At 37.2% G+C, this 25421-nt stretch overlaps 1 long non-coding RNA gene across 2 annotated transcripts in view; it reads left to right on the top strand.

Annotated features, from left to right (window-relative positions):
* LOC106629675 (uncharacterized) overlaps positions 1-25421 on the top strand; it is a 163270-nt gene that overhangs the window by 77800 nt on the left and 60049 nt on the right. For both annotated transcript variants that reach the window (XR_012580922.1, XR_012580921.1), the window contains exon 2: positions 16613-16737. This is a non-coding gene — a long non-coding RNA (uncharacterized LOC106629675). The remainder of the gene's footprint in view (positions 1-16612; positions 16738-25421) is intronic.

The raw sequence follows: 25421 nt of genomic DNA, 5'->3' as shown, positions 1-25421 counted from the left end.
TCCATGCCCATGCAGTTAGAAACTCAGATTTTAGCAGTATTTATGAATGCATTCTACTTCTTCAAGGTTTTATAAGGAAAGGCAAGTTGACTAGTTTAATTACTGTATACAGGTGTTTGGCAAGGGGCATTTTGGCTGTTTCCTTTTTCATTTAACTTTTAATAACTTTGTTTCTTATTTCCAATGATGGCAGTAAATGAGTATTACCCTGTTTATGCATTTGGGAGATTGTTATTAATCATGCTTTGCCCATATTGTTCTACACGGTAAGTCTTTTCCAAGAGCAAACTTTTATTCTTCCAGCTTCTAGAGCCTTTAAAATAGAAAAATTTTGCTGTACTCAACTTGTCTTGTTACCAATTGCATTCCAAAGTTTGTTTGGGTCAGTAGAAGGTCTGTACATGTCACTTATGCCAAAAATGAACGGGACAGAAAGTCTGGAGTGACTTGGTTGGAAAAAAAACTATGTATAAAATTAATTAGTAGAAGAACCTGAGAAAATGGGAAGCCTGTGTGGCTGAAAGAACACACAGTATTCTTTTAGGCTGTTGGAGAACTTGTTCAAATGAATTTTTTGAACTCAAGCATTGAGGCCCTGCTGTCAGTAATATCAGTGCATGTTTGGGATGTAATAAATCCATGTTCATGGTCTTACTTCCCATTCAGCACAGCAATAACTGCACTGGAATTTTCTGCCCTCAGATGATGCACTGAGTTCTGCTGGCACGATTCCAATATCTGGAAACATTGTAGTTTTATTCTAGTATTAAAAAGAGTCAAACACTCATTTTCTTTATTTCTGTTGCCATCCTGTTTTGTGGAACAGATTCATGCTTCTCCTAAAATTGTGCTGTCAGTTCAAACATGCCAAATAAATACCAAACCCCATAAATACCAAACCCAATATCTGACGGTTTAAGGAAAAATAAATTACCTGTTTAGTCTGGCACTAAGCAAGTCTTAATTGGCTCTGGACCTCTTAAGTAAGCACTTGCTCCCAAACAAGGCTCTTCTGTAACTAGGTTAAAGCATAAATAATCTGCTGTGTTTGTCTGTGTTGGCTGGGAATAATCTGACCAGAAATCTGTTGATAGAAAAATGCACACAAATCAAGGGAGATACACAAGCATACATCTGGAACAGCATATCTATGAACTGAGGTTTAATTCTATTTGTGAAGCAAATAAAGGGGTTTTTCCCCCAAAGTTGTTATGATCACAGCACACACATATTTTCCCTTTAAAAGGCATTACTATCAGTAATATTGAGAAAATATTTCTTGCTTCCCAGGAACACTGTCTCCCCCCGCCCCCTCCCCCCCCCCCCCTTCCTTATTTCTCCTGCTGTTTATAGCTTAAAATAGATGAGAATATTGCACAGGATATCTGGAGGCTTTTCTGGGTTATTTCCCTCTCTGAAACTGCTTCCTTTCAGTCACAGATCTGCTGGTGTGTCAGGTGTTGGTGCTTCTTGCTCTGGGACCCCAGAGTGTGTCCTGGGGGAAAATTCAGATTCATCAATTACCTGGGCTGGAGATGAATAAAAGAGAGGTGGCTTTGCCCTTTCTGCTGGTGGCTTTGGCTATGCAATATTCTCCTGGTACATTGAATAATATTGAATATTATTTACTGGCTACTGAATATGAAAATAACACCTCATCTAAATTAGTCCAGAATTGTCCTTGTGGATATAGAACATTTCTGAACTAGCTGGGGTCAATAAAATCATGCTTGATTTCCAATTGAAGTTTATTACATTTTACCAGGAGAACAAAACCCCTCATGCTTTAAGTAGACCCTGCTTTTTTCTTGCTTTTATGTCAGTGCCTCACTGTTTTTCCTGCTGGATTTTTTTTCCCAGTGCCTTGCCTGAATCTTGCCATCTTGCTGTGCACAAAAATGCTCTGCTCACTCAGAACCCAGGCTATGCTAAAATAGCAATAGAGGGAAGCAGCAAACTCAGACTTTGAGAAGGGCAACACATGAGACTAAGCAAGATAAATTAGTGAGTAGCAGATGACACCCGGGGTGAGATTTTGAGAGGAGAAGCTGACAAAATGTACTAGCCTGTAGAGAAATAGGTTACCCATCTGCCTTGCTGTAACTGGAATATCTCTTCTGCTCGTTTGCCATCCTCAGGAATCCCTAGGAGTATTTTCAGTGTTTGCAGTAAGAGACTGCTTATGGAGGCCTGATTCTAGGGGGAAAAAAACCAAAAAAATAACCAAAAAACCAAACTGATGGTTGTATGGTTGTATTTTTTATGACAAAGGAAGGAGAAATAACAGGTTGCTGGCAGTCCTGCAATATGGTACCAGCTACAACACAAACAGAAGCAGAATTTTGTTACAGGTTGCAAATTTCTTTCTGTCCTTGAGAATCTTCACAGGAGTGCAAGCATTGCTCTTCATTTGCAAACTGTTAAGGTACTTATCATTCTGCTGTTACCTTGTCTTATCCTAATTTTTTTTGCTTGTAATAGCTGTGTCCTATTTACTTTAGAGGTCTAAATGATCCTGGTTTAGCAGAGGCATGGTTACCTGGGGCAGCTCCCATTCCCTCTGGAGGTGTTTTATCATTATCATGTTTGTGAGCCTCCAGCTGGCCCAGTTTCAAGCTGCTGACATGATTCTTTTTTTTTCCTTTTTTTTTTTTTTACACAATTATTTATTTCTTTTCTCCACAAAGTACATTTCTTACTACAAAGGAATTTGCTGTGACTTTAACTTTTTACCAAGCTACTCCACTTGCTATGTCTCCTTCTCAGGATGACTTTTAAAGACATCGAAATACATCTCATTTGTCTTCTGAAATCCAGAGCTGCGTAAACTGTAAAATCTTCATGCCACTCACTTTTGAAAGATGTGAGAAGTGTGCCAGGCTATTTGGAAATGAGAATAATTATCAAAATAAAATCATCCCAAATCAGAAATCAAAATGACCAATAATCAAAATGATCCAAAATCAAAATGACCAAAAATCAAAGCCATCCAAAATCAAAAATCAGTGATTTTTGATCCAAAATCAAAATTATCAATAATCAAAATGGCCAATAATCAAAATTACCCAAAATCAAAATGATCCAAAATTAAAGATCAAAGTGATCCAAAATCAAAATGATCCAAAATCAAAATTACTAAAAATCAAAATGATCCAAAATCAAAAACCAAAGTGAACCAAAAGCAACATGATCCAAAAATCAAAATGATCCCAAATCAAAATAGACAAAAATCAAAGTATTCCAAAATCAAAGATCAGAATGATCTAAAATCAAAATGATCCAAAATCAAAACATCAAAGTGCTCCAAAATTAAAATTATCCAGAATCAACTTACATTTTGTTTGCTTCATCATGGTTAGACATCGTCATGATTTCACCATGGCTGGACAAACCTTTCACTTTTGGAATTCTGCCATTTTATGGATGGTGTAGTTAAACACTAGTGACTTTTGAGGGGGTTGCTGTTTTTGCCCTCAGTTCACCCCCTTAATTTTAACATTTTGTTTGAATTTCAGCTTGGTTGCAGCCCACTTGCACCACTAAGCTTTGGAGAGCCAGTCCCAACGCTTGCTGGCACAGGAGTGCTGCTTTAAGAGAGATTTTCTGGGCAGTCCTAGTGAGTAGTTTTGTCTTCTATTGATGCAGAATAGATCTCAAATTGATCTCAGCCAAGTTTAAGGCCCTTTGTTTTTTGTTGACTTCTCTTATTCAGGGTAGTCTTCATCACCCAAGTTTGTTCTCTTCTTTATTAAACTCTCTTTGGGCAATGTGGTCTTGGAATATTTAAAACTTCTTTCTTTTCATTGTTTCCTGAATGTTATGTCACAGAATGGATTTGTCCTTTGCTAAAAAAAAATTTATGTTTTCCTAAAGGGTAAATTTTTCAGTTTTTAAAGTTTACCTAAAGGGAAATTTAAAGGAAAGGGTCACAGGGCATAGCTGAATGAAGTAACTTACTAAATGCTTTAAGGTGGAAATAAACCCCATTAATTTACTGTAAGCTCACTTCTCTTACTACCTGCTTCAAACAGATGACATTATCCAGCAGAATTCAGTCAATATTTTCACTGAAAACATTTGTACTGTTTTTGTGAAGACCATGCAGTGTTTCAGACCAGACTGCTTGTCATTTGATACTCAGTGATTGTTCAGGACTGTAGTGTTCACATTCATTACCCAGCTTCAGTTACAAAATATGTTAGATAAGGAAGATGTCTAGGGAGTGATAAAGAGGTTCAAGCCATGAATTTACTTCTGTGTTCCAAACAGAAGATGAAGCACACATAACCTTTTTGAAATCGTTATTTGTCATTTTTTTTGTGTATATGTGTGTATGAGAGATGCTGTTTTTCCTGGGACAAGAATAAAGAAAAATTAAATATAAAAAATATAATGGAAAAATTAAATATAGTGGAGATGTCCCTGAATTAAGTAGTTTGGATTCTTTATATGTTTACAGATAATGAAAGCAAGAGTTTTGAAAGCCTGTCCCTGGCAGCACAGTAACTCTGCACTGCCTGTTCCTCCCAGGCATCCAGCCTTACCCACAGTTCCCAAAAAGATGGAGATATTTGCATTTTAAAATATTTGTTTCTCTCTGCAGAGGCTTGCATTACAGATGAATTGGGGAGAATGTTTGTGTCAGCATCAGGGTCATGTGCAGGGCTGAGATGAGAAGGGACAGATCCACTTGTGTAAGCAGTGCAAGTTCAGCTTGCTTTATTTGGTGCTTTGAGACAGCATCACTTGTTCTACAATCAACACAAAAATGGTCAGGCTGCTCACAGAAATAATTATGAATATAAGTAAGCGAAATACAACATTGGCAAGTTTTGCTTGGAGACAGAAGGGAAAACGAAAGCAAAATTAAAAATATTTTCGTATTTTTCCAACTGTATGTGTGCTTAATATGCATTAAGTGTCTTGTCTGCCTGTAGAGCAAGGAGCATAAACAATAGGATTTTTGGTGAAAATGCATTTTAGTGGTTGGCACACTTCTATTTGGTTAAATTCAATGTATTCCAGGTGTGGGTTTCCATGACCAGTCATGAGTATCCAAAGTTTTATTTTTAAGCATTTTTCTTAGTGAATATTCTGGCAACTCACCCTGTGGCATAAAAAGGTGTGTGAGTGCAGCTGGCTTGTTTTCTTTCCTTCTGTGGAGCCTGATCCTCAGATAAACTCTGAGAACATCTGTTGTGAAGTGCCTTGCAGGGGAGACAGGTAAATGAGAGCTTGTTTTGTGAATCCCAAAGTCAATTTTCACAAGGGGAAGTGTCCATGTCCTCTGCATCCAGCTGGGCGCATTGCTAATGCTCCATAACCAAAAATAGAGATGCCTAGAAAGTTAGTTCTGATGTTTCTAGCTGGAGATTGGTCCAAATCAAGTATTCAAATATTTGGAAACTTGCTTGAAATTCAAGTCTTAATTTGACATGGATATAGTAGGAGTTCTAGTAAAATATCTGTATTGTATTTGAATATCTGTATATAGGCCTTGCCCTGAAAAACCCCAGTTATTCTTGATGGGCTGCAGCTGTGGCCAGTGAAGATAACTGTGATAAAAGGGGGTGGGCTCAGCCAGTCAGGGAGAGCCTGGAAGGAGCTCTGACTAAGAAGCAGCAACAAGCAGAAGAAGAAGTCTGTGCTGTGAGGAACTGCCTCCAAGAAATATCACCGAGAAGGTACGAGACTTTAGAAATACAATTGTGACAGTATGGGACTCTAGAAATGTGAAATACAACAATAAGGTAACAACACATGGAGCCTTTAGAATTCACAGTTGAACATGGGATGCCTTACATCATCAAGAGGGATTTAAATTCAAGTTCTTCTGGAGTTCAAAGCCTGATATAAACATGTCTCTCAGCTGTGCCAATGTCTTTGGGTTTTCTGCCCAAAGCCACATCCTGCTGGCAGTTTACAATTTCCCACTGTGATTCAGTCAGCTGGGCTCTTGAGAGGATGTACTGACACAAAGATAAACAGTTCAAATTCTGCACAACCCCTGATCGCATGCAAATCTTTCCAGTTGTGATGCTTTGCCAGTCTTTACCTCCCATGATGATCCAAAATTATGCCTTCTTTTTCAGAAGAGCATTCATTTAATCTGACGAGAATTTAGGCACCCTGATTGCATTCTTAGTGCTCAGAGCATTTGGGGCCAGCTCTCAGCTCTGAACACACAAAAAACCACTGGTAAAGGCTGGTAAAAAAAATAATTCTTCGGCTGCTGATTGAGGTTTTCTGAGTGTTTCATTTTGGAGTTATTATCTGATTTGAGTGAGTACCTCTGTCTTCTCATGTGATTATTTCCCCCCCCCCCCCCAGTGATTTGAGAAAAATATTAATTTTTACCAATGTTTTGGGAGAGAAGAATATTCATGGGAGAATTTTGCTGCCAGGTCCTGGAAGATCTTGCATCTCTAGAATCTGCATCTGTACCTCTGGCATGTTTCAGAGTCAAGCTTTGGTTCTTGGTAATATGTCACAGACATCTTTCAGGAAAATCCTTTCCTTAGGATTTTTTCCTCCTGAGAAGCTGAGAGGCCTCAGGAACAAAATGTAAATAATGGTTATCTGCTGCTGTGGGATGCAACAGGTGCATCTGTGATTGCTCTCATGTGGTTGTTTCTAATTAATGGCCAATCACAGCCCAGCTGGCTCAGACTCTCAGTCCCAGCCACAAACCTTTGTTATTCTTTCTCTTTCTATTCTTAGCTTAGCTAGACTTCTGAGGAACCTTTTCTTCTATTCTTTTAGTATAATTTTAATGTAATATATATCATAAAATAATAAATCAAGCCTTCTGAAACATGGAGTCAGATCCTCATCTCTTCCCTCAACCTGAGACCCCTGTGAACACTGTCACATTAGTATTCTAAGACATCAGCATTGGGTATCTAAAAAATGGACTTTTATCTGTCCAAAATAAGTTCCAGGCACTTCTCTTATGGGGTTTATTTATCTTCTTCAAATTTTGAAAAAAAAAATTATAGAAGAACTTGCAAATAACCTATGTTTTCAAAAGAAGTTGTGACCCCTCAGTCAGAATCTGAGCTCCTTGCTGGCTTGATGAGATTTGGATGAGGAACATAAGTGCCAGAATACATTCCATTTCTGCCCACTTTTCTCCATAGACACACGTGAGTGACCCCACAGGACAGGGGTTATATCCTCTGAGACGCCTTTTTTGAGGCTAGATCTTATTTCCAGTGCTATGGCATGACTTAAACACAGCAGAAAATTCCTTTAAGGTGGCTTTCAAGAGGTGACTTTTTAGAATACGAATGGTGGATTTAAGGTACCTTTGCAAAAACATGAATTAATTCAGCATAAGAAGCTTGGCTTTCACCACAAATCCAGACCTTGCAAGGGGAAGTAAATGATCTGCAGCTTTCCAGAGCATTTTAGAACCTGTTCCTGAATGGCTGTTCAACAGCAGAGCAATTCTTAGAGGTCAGCACGAGCTGTCAGCTCTGCTTGCCACTGCCCTGTGCCACTCAGTCTCCTCTCATTGCAGACAGGACTTGTACTCTACAGAGAAATGTCATACCCTGTTCTGATAGGAAGGCAGAATCTGTAAGAGAATGGATATTTATTTTCTTTTTTGCTGTTGTTGTTTGAATGCACACCTCCCAAAAATTTGCACTTAAAAGGATGCCTGTGTTTTATATTATGACACATACATTATCATTTATTTGTGCAGTTCTTTCAGCTAAATTTAGAAAGACAGTTTTAGGTCATGAAGTCTAGAGAAACATTTCAACTACAGCAAAAGAGTATGTACCATTAATATGGCATGTATGAATTTATGTGGATAACATTTGAAATGGAGATATGATTCATCATTCTCCATCCCAGCAGGTTTTACTATGATGGATTCTGACTGGAATGTTGCATGCACAAATGCACACACAGAGCACTTAACCTTCAAAAAGACGGGGCAATCTGTGGTGTTTAGGATGGATTTAGTTAATTGAGTATTGATTTAAAGAACATGGAATACAACTGTCCTGAATTTTTGGTTAGGACACTTCTATGGCTCCAGTCAGTGTGTCCTCAGTCACTGTGACTGCAATAGGGCAGAGCAGAATCCAGGAGAATCCCCTGAACTGGGAATGGGATCAGTGCTGAAATCCACGCTGAACTGACAATGGAATGAGAAATTATCCAGGACTGTTAAGTGAAATAGTCTACCCAGTGAGATCTCCAAGTAGAAAACCATATAAAATAGCTGAGAAAAGCCTGAGTCCTATATAATCTTCACTGAAGATAAAGTTTCTTTTAATTTACAAGAGGGGCTCCATAATTACACAAACCCAGCAGAAATAATTACCATATATCTATATCTATCTATCTGTTACCATATATCTCTCTCTGAACTGTATCTAGTTCAGAACAGTTATTTGGAAATCATTTCTCATTTTCTTTCACACCAATGGATTATTATCACTTTATTTAGGCTTGCCAGCACCCTCCCTTTATTGTGGAGAATGTGCCTTTTCTTTTACAAGTGTAAATATATAATCTTCTATGCCCAGGGGCACACACACATAGATAGTGTATCTGGATATACCTTAATATACATATCAAGACCTTCATATTCTTCAGGAGAGAATTTTTCATTACCTTGTTATATCACACCAGGACCTGAAGAGCCCTTTATGTCAGTTGTAAAGATGTCAAGGTCTATTAATAAAAGACTTGGACATGAGGATGGCTTGGAAAACACGTTATAGAAATGAAAGTGGCATTCATCTTCTATGGTACAAAAAAACCAAAAAACAAAAAACAAGACATTTCCTAAAAACTTCTAGTAAAAAAGAAATTGTCAATTAATTAAATTACAATTATGTAATCCTTAAATTTTATTAAATGAGCAGATTAAAATCAGTAGAAAATAGTAGTGGGGAAAAAAAAATCTTTCAGGTTTCATGTTCCAAAATTACTCTTCTTCTCCTAGAGAGCTTTATTACAGAAGACCTCTTGCCCTGCTGTGTGTTCTCAACTGACTCTCATATGGCCATGGGTAGTACTGCCTTGGGACAGATATTTAGGGGGGAAATGGAGTAAAAATAACCTTCAGCTAACTTGCTCTGGCAAAATTTCAGAAAATATTTTAGGAAATTTTAGGAAATATTTTCTGTGGTTTTTCTATTTTCAGAGCTTAATTGGCTTTGAAATTTGTTTTGAAAAGTGTACAAGCTCCATAAAGCCAAGTATTGTAGAACACAATTTGAATATCTAATAGTGCACATTCACATTTTCAGAATAGTGATGTTGAGTCATGAAGAAGAATCATGCAGAGGCATGCTGTGACCTGGTGGTTTCTTTAATAAATTACATTTCTCATGTGCATGACTCCCTTTCTGCCTGTCAGTCTCCTTGCTAAACCTTTCCACTGTTTTAGTCTAAATATGATGAGTTTGAACTTATCAGTTCACATGGCCCACCAAACCTCCTTATCAGTACTGTTTTATGGATGGTGTAGTTAAAAACTAGAGACTTTTGGTGTTTTTTCTTCAGTTCACCCCCTTAATTTTAACACCTTAATTTTAATATTTTAATTTTAACATTATTTATTCTAACACTTAATTTTAACATTATTGGTGTTTGCCCTTAAACTTGTGTCTCTGTTTCCCACTGCTGCTCTGATGAGACATTTCTTTTGTTTTCCCAATTTTTCCCCAGGCTTGGGAAGCCACATTTAGCTCTTTCCAAAGCCAAATTGTGCTGCTTGCTTGCCTACAGACATCTGCCAGAAGGTCTCCAAAACTGTTGGAACACATGTAGGGTCTGCAATACACAGAAATATCGGGGTGCAGATTTACAAAAACCCTGCAGGGGACAAAGTTGACTTTTTGGGGTGGCACAGTGGCAGTGACAATGACAGAGATGTGACATCCCGCCTGTTGGATGGGAATTTCTTTGACTGAAGGTGAGATGAGCTGAAAGCAAAGCTCCAGGAAGGAAAGCAGATTTTCCATCTGCTGCTTTTCCATCTCTGGGTTTGTGAAACCCTGGAAGGGCAAGAAAGGGTGGGATGGAAGGTGAAACAGCAGAGAGAAACTTCCACGTGATTCCCTAGATCTGCTGCTGTGGAGGGAAACTTTTGGGTTTTGATTCAGTGGAAAACGAAGCTGTATCTGAGGAGAACAAAGATACCAAAGATACCTAAAAATATCTTTTAGAATTATTTTCTTTAATGAAACATTGACAATTACTTTAAATCTTTAAATATTCCTTTTTTTTTTTTTTTTTTTTTTTTTTTTTTTACAAATGTAAAGCTCAGGTTAGGGTGGCTACTGAGGTTTGCCTTAACTCATGTCTTCACTCTTCCTCTCATTGAATTGTTTTGGTTTCTGGAGTTTTTTTTTGGTTTTTTCATCCATTTTGCTGTTACTTTGGGTGGTTTTAGGGAAGTTTGGCCACTTTGCTGTACCTCAGCAGCCCTTAGGGTGTCAGAGTAGTGGGGAGCAGAGGGCAGACGCTTCAACCCTGAGCCATCCACTGTTGGAATCTGAAAAGCAGGGAACTCTCAGGACTTGGGGTTTGTAAGCCAAAGCTTAGAATTAAACCCAGGATTTGATCTGAGACCTTGGAAAAGGCTTCCAAACCCAGGTGCTGGAAGCCAGAATATGAATTTATAGTTTGAAGCAGAGATACATGAAATAGAGGAAGGTTTAGTGTTTTAGAGTGCAGCACTGCAGGTTTGTGTGCCGTAACATAATTAGTTAATAAAAGCTTACCCTGTAGCATGAGTCTATAAGACAAAAAATTAAACATTGAGCTAAAAGCATAAATATCCTTGTTAGTACTGTTTTATTAGTAAATAACTTGTAAAAGGTCTTGTAACTGAGGGTCTTGTGACCTTCTGAGCCAGGCAGTGAAGCTGTGAGCTGAGCTCGCCCTTCCTGCCCATGTAAAAGATAAATAAAAATTGCATCATCTAAAGCAACTCAGAGGTCCCATCTAGAATTCTTCCAAAATTCCTCACACCCATCCTGTCTGGAAGGGCTCTGGTGTTGGAAAGGTGCTCTCATATGGGGAGGATGGGCTTTTGGTTGAGCCTTTGAAGCCATCTTCAGCCCTGGCCAGCTAAGAACGTGGGAGACAGCTCCAAATGGTCAGGGAGTGCTTTCAAGGCACTTTTAGCTGCTGTTTCACTGGGTCACAGCGTGGCTGTGCAGAGAAATTCAGCTTTTTCTGGAGCACAGGGATGGCTCCAGGGCTGCCAGGGGTCACGTGCAGGCTCGTGGTGGCCTCGCTTGAACCCTCACTGTGTGCAGGGCTCACTCCATCTGCTGCATCCTCCCTGATAAATCAGACAGCTGCAGTGCAAGGAGCCTGAGAGCCTTCCTCCCCTGCAGGACATCCCCTGCCCAGCCTGCACTCAGCACCAAATTCACTTAAATTTACTAAGAATTCCATGTACCAAGGCACAGGCTTCCTCACTTCTCTGCCCTAAGCCTTCCAAGGCTTCTCTTGTTTTAATTTAGATTACTGGTGATGAACAAATTGGTATTGTACACTTCCACATGCTACTGACAGTTTTAGAAAGTGACACATTGAAATAGTTGTAGCTATGTATTTAAACAATTAAGTGATTATTAATTCAGTAAATGCCATAATGGGCTTTTAGAAATGACACAAGAATCCTTTCCCATGATATACATCAGTAGTTGTATCTTTTGTAGGCTTTTTATCTGTTGAAGTCAGAAATCTGGTCCTACTTTATTGCATTCAAGGCACACCAAATTTCGCCCCGTAATTTAAAAGACTTAGGTGAAAGTTTTCATTTCCACAAGGCCTTTAGAAATATCCTATGAACAGAAGTACATAATTTTAATAAGACATTTAAATTTTTTCTTGTTTTTATTTTATTTTAATTTATATTAATATTCTTATTCTTTAAATATAAATAATTTTAATACTAATTGAAACATTTTATAACACTGTGTTATATGATACCTAATACTGAGCTTCAATATAATTTTCAAATCAACTCAAGAGATGAAAGGAATGGAATCTTAACTAGTGCAGATAGTGGTAAAAATGCATTTAGATGTTATATCTTTAACAAGTCAGAAACTAACAGTTCTCTGCAACACAAAGAACTTCTTTACCCGCCTTTGCTCAGCCTTTTCTAGTTGCATTTGAAATTACAGAATTGGCAAATGTCGAGGTGCACAGACTCTCAAAAGTGGTTTTGTTTGCTGAGTGGACATAGGGCACAGTATGTGGCACAGCTGGCACACCTGCTCATCTGAATATTAGGAACGAAAAAACCTCTGTGAGGACAAATATTTAACATATGTGTGCATATTTTCAAGACAGAAATATATTTTAACATTTTTAAGAGCAATACAATCAGGAACAGTCTCGTTCTGCAGACTCCAGTTCAGGTAGTCCATTTTAAGCTGTCTGTGTTATTTAAAAATCTCAGTTCTTCCAAATAAATAACAGTAAATGTTAGATATTTTGAACAGAAAGAGCTGGCAGCTGAAAAACAGGGAACAAAAGGCTTGTTAAAGTAGGTCTGATGTTCTTTAGGAATATATTAATTTCAAAATGTGTGTCTTTCTAGCATTACAAAGGGAAAAAGTAAGTGTATATATGTATACACAGACACACACATGTTTATATTTGTAGAAGTACAATGTAAAGCAAAAAGAAGTAATGAAAAAGCACCTGATACCTGATTTTATTGACATTTGATGAAATCCCAGCTATTCTGGGAAGCAAGAAGTGTATGAGTTGTTTCAAAGCTGCATAGAAATAAATGGAACAAAGCAAAAAGGAAAGCTTGGGTTGCCTCAGGTATTTCAGAGGAGGACAGGATATTATGGGTGATTATTTTGGCAGGGACACTCAGGGCTCCCTCTCTGCAGCCAGCTTCTTTGACCTGCTTAACACTGCCAATTAAATCTGAGTATGAGATATAACCTGAGGTGATCAGTCCTGCTGAGATTTAGCTCATGTTGGAACTCTGGTTACTGGGAATTTTAGATTTCTTTGGGCTGGCAGGCACTGACCCCCAAGAGAACCCTGCATTTGACCTGGGGCCCTGGAGAAAGCTTCCAAAATGGAATGAATGTGTAGTTTGAATAGAAGTTTTGAATACAAATGTGTGATATCACATGGTGGGAAACTTAGAGTTGTGGAATATAACAATATTTATAAAGCAAAATAGACATTTTAGGGCAGAAGCTGGTCTTCCTTGTTGACTTCTTTATGGGTTTAGGTGGTATTGTATAATCAGATAAAAAAAATTGCATTGTGAGTTACAGGTAGTTATTGAGTTAAAAATAAAAAAATTTAGGTGTCAGTTCTTAGTTAGACAGTTTATCCTAAAAAGGTTTCTAGAGATGCAGCTCCATTTTTAGTTTGGTATAGAGAGGTGCTATAGAGCTCAGAGTTTATAACACTGTAATATAGATAAAAACCAATAAACATCTGACTCCAAACACGAAATACCATCTCACACATTTAATCCCAACTCTAACAAAAAGAAGTTAAAACTCCACAAGTTGACTCTGAGCAAAGAAAGAAGAGTAAGGTTAGCTGTTCTAAATATACAAATGTCAGAAATTGGTGTGCCTGCAAACTTGATATCCTTGCTAGAAGCAAGGTATAAAATCAATATGTTAGCTCATAAACTCTGTCTATAACCTCATGGGGCTCATTGACAGATTTGAATTTGACCTTCCTCTTTCTGGATGTCTTGGGTTAAGAGACCAAGCTTTAGAAAGTGTGTAGATATTGGCTGTGATGGCTTTATGTCTTTAGTGCTTAAATAGAAAGCATTTAACCTCATGAATTTTTAAAATTGTATTAGTAGATAAAAACATTGGTATCCCACACATTTATAAATTAATAACACACTGCAAAGGGGAGCAATAAATAGTGAAAAGGAATGAAAGTGAAATCTAATGCATAGATTAGATATGTTTGAAATAGTTTTGACAAATATAGAACCCATTTTCTTTCAGAATTGTTTTATGCAACCGTAGCTCTTTTAGAATTGCATTTAAATTTCATCTGTGTTGAACCAAGTGTCCTTCAAATCTTGTCAGGAAAGAGATTTCTTTCTGCTCTCCACCCTCCCTCCATGTATCCAGTATTGTCTATTTTGTTTTTTGAACTTAAGCATGTATTTTGCAGAAAGTGTGTTGCATCTAAAGTACATTAATGTAAAATCCTAGCACAGCAACAGTACCACTTCTGCTAAATTCTGTACAAATACTCAAATAGGCATGATTCTGATTTCAATTCCCTACAGCTATCTTAAAAAGAAGATAAAATGAGCAAGTGGGGCAATCAATAGCTGGGAGCAAGTTGTAATGGTAAAACCCAAACAAACAAAATTATGTATAATATTTTGCTAGAACAAACAGAGGATAAAAGCAAAGATTAATCAAAATTCCTTTAGGAGTGATTTTGTGCCTCTCTCTAAAGATGTCCAGATATCACTATATACATTCTTGTCAGCTGTCTTGGTGCTCAATTCCCCTGGCTTTCCTCAGGGCCTTAAAGCTGCTGGTTTTACACTGTGGCTAATGCAAAAGAAAAAAACCTGCTCTCGAAATATCCTTTTGGTTCTCTGGCTGTCTCTGCCCAGGTATCTCTAGAGATGATAGCGAAGAGAAGTGCTTTCCCTGAAGGCTTTTGTGGGGCACCTTGTTTCCCAGATCTTTTGCTGACCTGAAATACCTGAGCAGAACATGTTAAGTAAACAAAGACAAAGAAGTGATGGAGGCTACTAGAGCTGCCTGATTTTTGTGCAACGAGCAGCCAGGACTTTAGGCTGTGACATATGTATAGAAATGTGTCCCCTAGAGTGAAAATTGGCATTGAGGGGAATAAAGTGACCACCATCAAGGCAGATCTCTGCTGAATTTCCTGTGTTATTTTACTGGTACAGACCAGACTGGGGAGAGACTCCACTGGAATGAATGAATGAAAGAATGAGTGGCAATTCCATTGCAATTCATGCAAACATTACTCATGTCTTCTGGCAAGGTTATCTAAGGATAAAGCTATAAAAAGAAAGTATTTAAATTAAGTATATAAAAAGAAAGTATTTAAAGTATTTTAATTATTTAAATTTCTCTTTTTTTAATGCTTTAATAGTACAGTGTGGAAACCCAGGGCACTGGGAATATTTCTCTGTCTGCTCTGGGTGCCCTGACCCCCAGGGCAGCACTGACTCTGACCCTCATCCATGGAGAAAGTTTCCCAGACTTCAGCATAGACTGGAATCCACAAAAGTGTGAAATAGATTATAGAGAGCAGTGTACATGTATCATTTGGTGAGAAATACAGGTTTTGGGATTTGTAGTATGTTGTGGATGGAAGAAAGATGAAGGGCACAGGGTGTTGTCCTGGGTTTCTTCTTCATGCTTCTTCTTCCTTCTCCATGGGTTTGGGTGGCATCTTGTAATTTGGCATAAAAATCTACATTGCAGCTCTTTGGGATCAGTTATTGGGTTAAAAGGGAAAATAATCCAGGTGTCAGTTCTTAATTGGATAGTTTAATCTTAAAAGACCTTGTACCGAGAGATTGTTGGCCATTTTGTGCCTTCTAATGAAAAGCTGCAGAACTCAGGGTAGTGAGACTGTTTTACTGATATGAAATAATAAACACCTGAGTCTGAACATGAACTATGTCTCAAGTGCCTTCAATCCTGACCCAGAGAAACCCACAACTGGAACCCTCACAGCACAGTGTGGGTTTAGTGTTGTTTAATGACTAGTGTGCTCACTAAAATGCAGTTGTGGGCACAGAGTTTGTGGTGATTGGAGTGGGGCTGTGGCTGATCCCCAATTGTCTCCAGCTGTGCAGGACAGGTGACTGCCATTAAAGGTGAGGAGCCAGGGAGTGCCCAGGGGTGCTGAGCAATCACACAGAGGGCACACAGAGGCAGGGCATCAACAGGAGGGCATAAAAGGCTGGGCTGAAGGACAAAAAAAACCAGCTACTTGCAGCCTCCTAAAAAAGTGCCATGGTGTTACTCTGAGTGGGCTGAAGTTTTCTGACATTGTGTGGTGACACTCTGGGTATGGTGGCCGTCTCAGCTGTACATCTGCTGCAGCACTTGATTATTTTCTGTTCTGATATAGGACAAGGAGGAAGGTAAAGCAGCCTCAAAACTTTAAAAGGATATAAAGAAAAAATTTCTCATAATCATAATATATCATAATAACAACTAAAAAAAAAGAGTAATAAGAATTAGAACAAAACTTTTAGCACATGTCTCTTCTTCTTATAACTTTTTCTTTCTCACTGATAATGTAAACAATTACAACCTAAAATTTTCAGTTTACTACTTTTAAAATAGTCTTTTTTTTCAGTTTATTTAGGGAGAGAAGTCCCTTTTGTTAATGTTATGGAGACATCCCTATAAGAAACAGTTTTCTCATGGCTGTGTGTACAAAAAACAGCTGCTTGGGAAAGTCTGTATTTGTGAAATCCTTCCCATTTTCTACAAGCTCTTCTTACAGTTGTATTTATGGGCTATGTTAAGTTATGGGGTAGTGTTTTAAAGATGAGCTGTTTAAAGGCAAAGTTTCTCCTTACTTATTTTTGATATTATCTTTCTGCCTAAAGGTCAGCTGGATGGAGTGGAGACTGGGCAGGAGCTCTGCCTCACAAAGGATTCCTCCTGTCAGGAGCACTTTCCTGTGAGACCAGAGGCAGCACACTGGGGGAGAAGAGCATTGTCTTGTTTGCTGGTAAAAGTTTATTGTATTTTACTTATCATGACTTAGGTGCATAGAATGAGATTTTCATCCATCAAAATTGGCCTTGTTTTCCCTAGGCTGGGGTTTAGACATGGCAGTGTGTCCTTTTAACCCTGCCACTGTTAGAATAGCTTTCACTCCTGCTCAGTTTTACATGCATTGTTTAAACCCATTCAGTGTATTTCCTCAAAATTAAATTAATTTATTGTATTTCCATTTAATTTTATTATTTATTTAATTTTATTTACATTTTAATTAATGTTTTAATGTTATTTATTTTTATACTTTTATTTATATGCATAGTTCTATTATTTGTCGTTTTATCTATATTAAAATTTATTTTATTTTATTTAAATTTTTATTTTATTTGTCATTTTATCTATATTAAAATTTATTTTATTTTTATTTTAATTATTTGTCATTTTATCAATATTATAATATATTTAAATTATATTTAATTAAAAAAATAATATTTTAAATTATGTGGCTGCAACAGCTGGTGCTGAAATGCATTTCCTGGTACTGGAGGGATTTAGATGGCCTGTCTCTTTATATCAGCTCCTTCACGGTTCCTGTGGTTTATAGTTGTGGGCAGAACCACAAATCTCCTGTGAAGAGCAAGTGGAAATTGGTTCTTCAGCAGGAATTTAGACAAATAATTCATTCAAATCTCTGACCATGCAGGGACCAGCTTAAAGAGTTATTTTAATACTTGGTTTCCTTATTCATATTTCTTTTAACATGATAAGCTTGTATTTTATTGAAGGCAATAAATTTTCCCATTTTCCAAGTTGCAGGTTAGTGCACACTATTTTCTTCCATGTGTTTAAGAGTTCTACTGCAATAAGGGGCTCCCACAAAAATAGCAAAGAACATGTTGAAGTAGTTTATGCTTTGAACATTTTAAGTGTACATTTCAGAAGCTCCTGCAAGTGTTTTCTGTGTTACAGAATGACTCAGTAAATGGGATCTGTGGGTATTTTCAGGAGGGCCCAGATCTTTCAGGGACTTGAATTTTTTCAGTGTTGTTTGATATCTAGATTACTTGAGGAAGAATGGTCCTGTAGGAGATGGTTTAGAGGACCTCTGTCACTGACACTTGCATTCTCTTTTCCATAAAACTTTCTGCTTTTTATAATTAAAAACTCAGTTTCTTATACTTGAGTAAAGATTATCACTTTTGGAAAACAATTATTGATACAGAAGTAAATTTGGAATGACTTTAAATATAAAGGAAAAAGTGACATCTTGATAGTTTAAATGGGGTGTGGGAGTTTCTGTAATATGAGCTGAAAATGAGTCAAAATCACAAGTCAAAATGAAGTGAGAGTCTGTGCCTTGATTTGTAGACGTTTCTCACTCCCAACGTGAGTGCTCAGAAATCATGAGTCAATTAGTGAAGTGTCATTAATGAGACAATGGAAGAGTACACATGATTTGGCTCCCATGCCAGTGACCTGCTTCTCTGAAAGAGCTATAAATATATAGAATAAATAGAGTATAAATCCTTCTGTGTTCCACCAAGTGTCAACAGCCATCTGGTTTTTGGCCCACAAAACCTGGAAAATAGATGGTTCACATACTTCCAAGGGATTTTACAGTGTTAATAATTTCATTTCCAAGTAGTTGGATGTTTTAGACCTGAAACACAGTGTTCAGGCCTAAGTAGACCCACAAATATGGTTAGCACAGGTGAAAGTCACTTTAAAGAGAGCAGCAGGTTTCTGAGTTCATTCTGAGAAGAAATGAGACAAATGCAAAATCATTCTTCCAGTGTAAGACAGACCAAAACCAAAGTCTTCTAGATAAAATGTTTCTCATTTTACTTTTCAGTTGAGTATCTAAAGATTCATCTTTTAATCATGCGAGAGTGAAAGCAATGTTAGTTCTGTTTCCTGGTAAATTACATAAAGCTGTGGGACTTGTTGAATATTTCAAGTAGATGTCTGTGTGTTGCATACACTTCTGTGTGAGTGGTATTCCCTTTTCTACAGCACTTGCAGTCAAGGGCTAAAAATGAGTGTGTATATATATAATTTATATATAATATATATACACATTTATATATAATATATATAATATATATACATTTATATAATATATATAGTATATAAATTTGCATATAATATATGCATTTATATATAATACACAGAATATATTATATAATCTATATTATATGTGTAATATATAATATAATATTTTTATATAGTATATATTTTATATATAGTGTTACTATATATTATATATATAATATATAATATATAATATTGTATTATATATATATATTATATGCATATATAGTATACTTTTGTAATATATAAATTTTACATATGTATTTTATATATATTAGGCTTTGTTAATTGCCAGAAATAATTATAACAAGTAGAGAACAGTGCAAATAAAGTCGTCCCAAATTGGAAGGATTAAGAGTGCTGATTCCCAAGCTGATATTTACAGATAAACTGGTGATACAATATGAAGATCCTGACCAAAATCCCTGAGGATGAAGCCCATGGGGAGTAACTGTCTGCACAAAATGGGAACCAGTGACAGAGTTTGCAATTAACTTCAGCTTCTTGGCAGATAATGAAGTTTCATACATTTTTTATTAGGAATTATTAATCCAAACATGAATGTCTATCAGAAATCACTCTGCTATTAATTTTCATTTTCTTCTAATTTAAATTGTTGTCATCCCATGGAACAGCACAATTTCATGCAATTTTGATGATGAATGACATCCCAACAGTGGCAAAATACTCAGGGAGCTACTTGAAATCAATTCTGGCTTGGGCCTGAGGATCCATTGTGATGTTTAGTATTGTATAAATCTGGACAAAGTGTGATCCTCTAACAAATCATTGATAAATGGAAAAGGAAGGCTGGAGTGATCATAAATATTAACAGCCAAAACCCTTCCAATGCACTGTATTTTATTCTTTAGACATGTGGTGTTCAGCATGGACAGATGTAAAATTCATTCCAAAGATTCATTTTCCACAAGGAAGTGGTCCCCTTTTCACAGCTTTATTATCCAAATAGAGAGCATCCTGAGGGCTTCTAAGTGTTTAAGGGTTCTTAGTGGGGAAAAAAGCAATGAGACAGTGATGACAGATTTTTGCCCAGCTTCAGATTTTGCCCATCTTTTTCAAAAGTATTTTTTAATACAGATGGCCTAGGGAGGGGTTTTGGACTGCTAGTCATGTCAAGGCAAGTGATGAGAACAAATCAGCACGTTCATATAATTATTTTTCTCTTATGTGTTGCAGAGGTGTTCTTTTTAGCTTTTTAGAATATATTCACCTTATTTTCCTGGGTTTGATTGGTATAAAGTTAGTTTTCTCTCCAGTAGGTGGTGCAGAGCTGTGGTTTGGGCTCATTATGGGAATAACTGATGGCACGTTGATTCCACACTGATGTTTGGTTGTTGCTCAGCAGGGCTCACCCTAAATCCAGCACTTTTCAGTGTCCCAAGCCCTGCCAGGGGCAGGTGCACAAGGGGCTGGGAGGGAGCAGGGCTGGGACAGGTGACCCAAGGTGGCCAAAGGTCACATCCAGTAGGGAAAGTGGGGGAATTTGGCCAGGGGCAAAGTCACTGCTTGGGGACAGGCTGGGCCCTGGTCAGTGGCATTGTTCATCACTTGTTCCTCTTGCATTTTACCCCTTTTCCTCCTTTCTTTATACCTAAAAGGGATATTTTACCCAATTCTCTCTCACTTTTTCATTACGTCAATAACAACAACTATAATCATAACACAATCTTATTATACTTTGTCATTTCATAAATAGTCCTCGCCTCAACTCATGAGTTTTTCTTCTGATTCTTCTCTGTTGGAATCTGAACTGTCAGAATCTTGGGCCTGTAAACCAAAGCTTCGAATTAAACACAAATTTGATTTGAGACCTTAGAAAAAGCTTCCAAACTTAAGAATGTGAGTTTAACATTTAAAACAAGAATTCAATAAATAGAAGAATGCATAGAGTTTTAGCATTTTATATATGAAAATAAAAGTAATTTAAAAGGTAAACAAGAAGTTTAGAATACAGTACAGTAAGTTTATCTATCAGCACATGATTAACTAAGAAAACTTACACTGTAGTACAAATCCATAAAACAAAATATTTAAAGATTGAATCAAAGCCACAAATATCCTTATTAACAATGTTTTAGTAATCAATAAATCCTTAACAGGTTTTGGAACTAAAAGTCTTATAACCTTCTAAACCATACAACAAAAAGAGAAACCAAACTCACTCTTCCTATATACGTAAAAAATAAAAACAATGAGACACATCAAAAATCCCATCTCTAACTCATTCAAAATTCCGTCAAAAATCCCCATAACTTGAGATTCCTCTCCCCATCCCACTGAAGGGAGGAGCAGCTGTGTGCAAGGGGCTGCATGGTACTTTGTTGCTGGCTGAGGATAAACCACAATGCTCATTTACAAATTCAGTATAATGTACAAATTCAGTAAAATGTAATTTAAACATTCAGCGCAATGCTCATTTAAAAATTCAGTAAGCTCTGTAGCAGTAAGAGAAGCATATACAAAAATGCCGAGTAGAAGAAATTTAGTCAAGAACGAAAAAATGAAAGCACAATTTCTTTTGTGTTTGTAAGTGATGTGTGCCTTTTCCCAAGTGTCCATAATTGTTAGAATTTGATTGCAGGATAAACAGTTATAAATTGGACAGAAATATTGCAGAATTGATGCAAGCTCCAACAGCTGAGCTGTATTTCTCAGTGAACCAGCCCAAGGTCAGCTCTAGGACACAAGGACACACAAGGAGTTAACCAATTCTCAGAGCTATTATTCAGAATTCCCAAACTTTTTGCTGCCTGGACACTGTACAATGTATTTTTTCAAGACCAATGGTCCAGTTAATAAAATGAAACACTTTTCTGAGACCAGGGAGTGCTTAGAAAGTGTTTATACATCTATTTGTGTTGAATCAGTTGAGTTATCAAAGTAAGGCCTCTCTTAAGGATGTGGGGAGTGCATTTCTCATGGTGCACTCAAGGAGTTCTCAGCCTTTGGAATCCAAGGGAAACGGCCCAACATGAATGTTTTCTGACAGGACAGAGTGGGACCAAGGCATGCAGCCCTAATGACTATAATTTTTCTCTATACCTTTTAGAAAAGAAAGTTTCAAGGAAATAAGGATATTTAATTGCAAAGTGTTTTTTTACAGAAAATACATCATGGTATTAACAAGGTGTCTTGTTCAACTTTTTGTTTATAATCCATTTTACCTATGGATAGAATTAATTTTACCTGAAATACATATTTGTGAACAGGAACTTTGGCAATTTAGTGATCGTGAAATTTAGGTGAGAGAATGATGATGATTTTTCCCTGGATATGTGTTTCTAGGAGCAAAGATACTTATATAGTGCGTAGCTTAGCAGTGAAGATAAGTGACCTTTAGGAATTGCAATCAAAATTAATAAGGACAGGACTATTTGTTGCTGTGCTAGCTGAAATCAGAGTTATTCTTAAAATAACTCAGTACCTAGATGACTTATCATTTTATCATACTGGGAGGATTTTGTTTCTGAGAAACAGCAAAGCTTTTGCTGAATTTAGAGCTCAGTAGGAGCAGTGAGCAAGGGCTGGGAGAAGATGATTTTGATCAGTTTTTGATCTCTGGGATAGGCAGTGGTTCCCCAGCAGGATCTCTGTTTCCAGCTCCAGGGTTTAATCATGGATTTATCTGTCATGCCAAACCTGGCCAAAAGTTCTGTCCAAAGCTCAGACCAGACCCCTCCATGGCTTCTGCTCCTGACAGGGGCACCCATATCAGAAATCACTGATGCCACATGTTTTGGCTTTTATATTTATCACATTCTATGCTGCTTTAGTGTATGGGTCTGAGCTTCACATTCAGGGATGGTGAGCTCTATGCACAGAGCAGGGAGACAAAACAATTCCTGCTCCAGCTGGGCACCAAGGACAAATGATCCCAATCCCAGCCCAAGGGCACAAACACCGTGGGCTGCAGAGAGGAAAACAAGCAGGGTGGGAGTGCCTGGGCTAAAGCTGGAATGGGACAATGAACTGCAAGGTGCAAATGGAGCAGAACTGATCCCAGGGAGAGAGCCCGGGAGCGCTCCTGCATTTTGGGGCCATTTTGGTTCATCTTGGGTGGACCCCTGGCTGGGCTCTGGTGCTGCCCAGGGTGGGTCCATGGAGGAGATGCTGTGAATGAATCCCTGCTTTATCCTTTAGCTCTGTCCAGCCCCTGCTCTAGGGCAGCCTGCACAAGGCATCACCACAACACTGCTGGCTCATGCCTGTTAATGGAGAGCTTTCAGACAGCAATTATTTAATTTAACCCAGATTCTGTGAATCTGTGTCGTATTTTAATTAGTGTGAATTAGTCAGCCATTTTGCAAAGCTCTGGCACTAAGCTTGCAGACAGCCCTGTGTGTGCCAGTAATCCCTCTGGACCAGCTGGTGATACCCACATGTCTCCAGAGTGGAACTCTCTGCATTGTGCAAGTCTCAGGGGTTCAGGCAGTTTGCATTTATTATCAGCATCCCTTTTCCAGAGCAAAATGTAAACCTCAGAGTCAGGAATTCTGAATGAGGCCACTGGGTCAAAGCTGAGGTGGCAGCAGGAGATTTCCTCTCACATTTCAGCCAAGACTGAAGGCACTGGAGATGCTCTGTCATGGAGGGGAAGTGGCACCAGGCAGCATCTCTCCCATAAGCAGCTGACAAAGGCACCCATCTCTTCCTGAAATCACCTCAAGCCTTGGGCCCAGATCTTCAGACAACCACAAGAAAAAGCTTTCCTTTGACTCCCTGTTATTCACTTTATCTATGTCTTGAGGGCAGAACTTTGTTGTACTATATGCAACTTTGCAGATGGGGATAGAATTTAATTAAAATATTTTAAAGTAGGGTAAGTGATGCTAATAGGAAAGGAAAGATATTAAATGAACAAACATGTCAGGAATTAAAGTTTGTTGACTAAAAATAGATGGAATATTTTACTAAAAAAAAGTTTAAAAATTGTTAAAGATGGCATATAGGAATTCTAGAATTATGGGCATTTTATTTATTGAAGTAAGAACTAATAAATCCCACAAGACAGCACAGAAACTGTTGTTGGTGGCTAGAAATAAAACTGGATCATTTTTTTTAGAGTCAAATGGTATAAGAAAATTGAAAACCATTTTAAAAGACTGATAATACATGCCATCCATAAGCCATTCTATTTCTTTTGTATACTGATTCTAATAGCTTAGATTCTAATAGCTTAGATTCTAATAACTTAGACAACTATCTTGTCTTTTTTTGTGGGTGAAGGAAGAAGACAAATGGAGTGTACTCCTCCTTTCAGTCCTGATTAGCAATTTTTAACTCTAACCCAACATTTCACCCAATACTTCGCAGCATTTAAAATATGCTAAAAAGTATTTAAAGTGATATGAAATATATAGTATTTACCTATAGTATTTAGGTTTGTCTCTCACCTCTAAGAGGGATTTTGGTGAAAAGCTCTGTTCCTACCCAAGCCAGGAAGAGAGGTGCTGAACTTTAAATTTCTAAAGAGTTTGACTGTTAAGGGCAAGAAGCTGTGGGGGTTGCAGATAACCTGGAGAGGTCTAGCTGATACAAATCTTCATTTCAGGTTGGTTTTGGGAAATTATTCCTTACTTTCAAGCCAAGAAAATGTTGGGTTTTGTGTTTATAGTAATCATCCATAAATGAGATAGCGGCAGGTGAGCATGAGGCAACGTCCCAGAGAGGCAGAGTTAAACCACATAGCCCTGAATGTTTGTGAAATGAATTTCAGCCCCATGCCCAAGGAATGATCTGTCTGTTCTTACAGGGTCTGGCTGACTGGAATTCAAAGCAGAGTTTTTAGTCTGCAAGTACTTTGCCAAAGTTTTGTGGTAAAACATTGCAAGTTTTGTGATAAAGCAGGTTTCTATTCATCTGCCTTGGAAATAGGTACTTTATTTCAATTCTTTTTTTTTCACTTATTTTTTTCACTTTTTTTTTCACTCATTTTTTTCACTCATTTTTTTCACTCATTTTTTTCACTCATTTTTTTCACTCATTTTTTTCACTCATTTTTTTCACTCATTTTTTTCACTCATTTTTTTCACTCATTTTTTTCACTCATTTTTTTCACTCATTTTTTTCACTCATTTTTTTCACTCATTTTTTTCACTCATTTTTTTCACTCATTTTTTTCACTCATTTTTTTCACTCATTTTTTTCACTCATTTTTTTCACTCATTTTTTTCACTCATTTTTTCACTCATTTTTTTCACTCATTTTTTTCACTCATTTTTTTCACTCATTTTTTTCACTCATTTTTTTCACTCATTTTTTTCACTCATTTTTTTCACTCATTTTTTTCACTCATTTTTTTCACTCATTTTTTTCACTCATTTTTTTCACTCATTTTTTTCACTCATTTTTTTCATTCATTTTTTTCACTCATTTTTTTCACTTTTTTTTTTCACTTTTTTTCAGGTTTTTTTTCACTTTTTGTCACTCTTTTTTGTAATTTTTTCTTTGTCACTCATTTTTTTCCACTCATTTTTTTCCACACATTTTTTCCACTCATTTTTTTCCACTCATTTTTTCCACTCATTTTTTCCACTCATTTTTTTCCACTCATTTTTTTCCACTCATTTTTTTCCACTCATT

This window comes from Zonotrichia albicollis, chromosome 6, assembly GCF_047830755.1.
Source record: "Zonotrichia albicollis isolate bZonAlb1 chromosome 6, bZonAlb1.hap1, whole genome shotgun sequence".
Lineage (NCBI taxonomy): Eukaryota > Metazoa > Chordata > Aves > Passeriformes > Passerellidae > Zonotrichia > Zonotrichia albicollis.
The sequence above is the reverse complement of the archived record's forward strand: the minus strand, read 5'-3'. Positions and strand labels throughout refer to the sequence as shown.